The sequence below is a fragment of the Nematolebias whitei genome, chromosome 6 (assembly GCF_014905685.2).
Source record: "Nematolebias whitei isolate Nwh7 chromosome 6, NemWhi1, whole genome shotgun sequence".
NCBI lineage: Eukaryota > Metazoa > Chordata > Actinopteri > Cyprinodontiformes > Rivulidae > Nematolebias > Nematolebias whitei.
The window spans coordinates 21,954,034-21,957,375 of record NC_056503.1 but is presented as its reverse complement, the minus strand read 5'-3'; positions in this window follow the sequence as shown (position 1 = coordinate 21,957,375).

The window sequence follows — 3,342 nt, the reverse complement described above, 5'->3', positions numbered from 1 at the left end:
AGTTTTGCTGCACCGACAGCCTTTTGTTTTGTTATTAAAAATAAATTTTATTTTTAAACTCCTGCCTCGCTCGCCTCTCTGCAATTGGGTTCCAACACTGAGGATTGTGACACAGTACTGAAAATCTGAATTACCTGAACAAACCCAACATTAGCTACTAAACTATCCATGCATAGATGGATTCATTTATCCACTCAGTCAACCCAGTCATCTGCTGACCATCTTACCCCTTAAACCAGTGATTGTATCTTAGAAGTAGAAGCCTTTCAAACTTCTGGTCAGAAAGTCTGTTCCTCTTTGGAGTGAAGACAAGCTTCCCTAAGCTAAACAGTCTTTCCACAGGGGCACTAGATGGAGTGGCTGCATTGTATTTGAGTGAAATTTTCTTTACAAGTGGAAATCCATTAAGACTGTCCATCCCTTGTGCTCCTGATTTGAAATAATCAGCAACTTGGCTTTCAGCAGTAGCAGAGGTGTCATCCTCATCCTCAAAGGAGAAGAACTCATCCTCCATGGCTGACTCAGTGCATGCTGGTGTGATGGTAGTACCTGTTCGCTGGTCTTCATTTTGAGCACTTTTCCGGCACTCTGCTAGCAGACTTGCCTTGGCCTTGTCCTTCCTGTCCTGCATCCGCAGCCAACGTAGTTTAAACTTGGGCAGAGTCACAGCAGCCAAGACGGCATTCTCACCTTCCAGCACCTCTGCAAATCTTGTTTTGATAGCCTGCAATGATATACAAAGTAAATATTATACTGACTATCCATACACACACACACACAGCATTACACATTGTAAGTTTACAAATATATTTAATTTTACATTGTATCTTTTCATTATTTGTTTAAAAATATATATTAGTTCTTACTGTAACAATTGCCTCTGGAAGGTCAACGAGGATTTGCAGACCACTCTTCAGGTCCAGGGTCTTCAACATCAATGTCTCCAGTGTGGGTAGGAGTGTGCCATGGAAACAGTTGTCTTCTCCCTGAAGTATGTCTAAGGCTACTGTTAGTGGCTTCATTACCATACAGTATTCCTTGAGGAACTGATGCTCCCGTTCTGTGATGGCTTTCAAAACAAACTCGGAAGAGATGGTGTTCAGTGCAACTATAGGGATCTCACAGATGCGAGCAAGGGCATCATAAAACGAGTTCCATCTTGTACTGCAAGGGACTAGCAGCTTCCTTGCGATTACATCAACAGTCTCTGCAGCCACAGTTGAACGGCTAGCCTTGTTCCATAAAGCTGTGCATTTGGTTGTAGCACTCCTGTATATTGCTTTTGTTTCTGGTCTTGACAGTATCCACTTGTCAACATCAGTACATGAAACAAGGTTTAAAGTGTGTGATGCACATCTCTGATGTGGTGGCAAAGTAATTACATCATCATTATCATCATCACCAACACTGTTTTGCAAGACATCATTAATGTTCACAAATGTCACCTCATCTTCATCATCATCAGACTCATCATCCTCCACAGGCTGGTACTTCTTGAAGGCTTTGACAAAATTAGAGCCATTATCCGTGACAGTTGATGTTATTTTGTGGGTTATGCCATAGAATGAGTGAATGTTGTCAAGCTCAGTTGCAATACTGTCATGTGTATGACGACCTTTAAATCGTCTGCATGCCAGGGCTGCTTTTCTTCGTTCCATGCTTTGTGGATGTATCCAGTGGGCAGTTACGCCAAGATAACTTTTATTATGTACAGTCCAAATGTCTGCAGTAGTAGAGACATATTCTAATTCTTCAAATCCAGTCTTCAGCTCGGCATTCATTTTAGCGTACTCAGCATCTATGTATTTAGAAAATGTCTTTCTGCATGGAGGACCGACGCCTGCTCTCCCCGGTATTTTGCCAATAAGGGTTCTGAATGAGTCTGAGTCAACTGTTGATAATGGGAGCATGTTTTCAACAACATACCTGCCTATCAATCGGTTTAGTTCATTCTGCGTCACAAGTTTCTGTGAAGCTGGAGCAAAAAAATCCACCTTTAACTGCTTGGACGGCGTAGCTCCGCGTTCTTCGTTAGCAGAGCTCACGTTAGCCACACCTGGTCTGCTATCATCATCAGTACTGTCAACAGCAGTGTTTTTAGCCACGAGTTTTGTTGAACCATGTGCAGTTGTGAGATGCTTCATCAGATTAGAGTTGCTTACGACGGACGTAGACAAACACTTCGCTCCGGGACATAATGTACACTTCACACTCACGTTCTTGCCTTTTACCTCAAGGAGAGTAAAGTAGTGTCTGTATTTCCACTTTGAAAACGCCAGCTTTCCCTCCGGACTCGCCATTGCTGCAGGACTTCTGCTAACTTTTCAGATTTGGAGCTGCAGCGTGTGGTTTGCGAGTGAACTGAACAACAAAACCTCTGATTGGCTTACCTCTCTTTACCTGTTACTCTACCTTAGCCAATCATCATCATCCTTTATATGATTGTTTCACCCCTCCCTCCTACCCTCACCAAGGGAAAAAAGTAAACAAACAGCTTACGACAAAATAACGTACCCCATTTAGTGGTTGTAACGGTAACGGCGTTGTAACGATAGACATAGTAACGACTTAGAGTACCCGTTAATGAAAAAAATAACGCCGTTTGTAACGCCGTTTATTTGTACTCCGTTATTCCCATCACTGGTAATCAATCCACATCATATCTAAACTGTAATCAGTCTACATCATGTCTCAACTCTAATAAGTCCACATCGTGTCTAAACTGTAATCAGTCCACATCATATCTAAAATGTAATCAGTCCACATCATGTCTCAACTCTAATAAGTCCACATCATGTCTAAACTGTAATCAATCCACATCATATCTAAAATGTAATCAGTCCACATCGTATTTAAAATGTGATCAGTCCACATCATGTCTCTTAACTCTAATCAGTCCACATCATGCCTAAACTGTAATCATTCCACAACATGACTCTAAACTTTAATCAGACCACATCATATCTAAAATGTAATCAGTCTACATCATATCTAAACTGTAATCAGTCCACATCATATGTTAACTCTAATCAGTTCACTTCATGTCTCAACTCTAATAAGTCCACTTCATGTCTCTAAACTGTATTCAGTCCACAACATGTCTCTAAATTGTAATCAGTCCATATCAAATCTAAACTGTAATCAGTTCACATCATATTTAAAATGTAATCAGTTCACATCATGTCTCTTAACTCTAATCAGTCCACATCATGCTTAAACTGTAATCATTCCACATCATATCTAAACTGTAATCAGAACACATCATATTTTAATTGTAATCAGTCCATATCATGTATTTAAACTGTAATCAGTCCACATCATGTTTAAACTGTAATCAGTCCA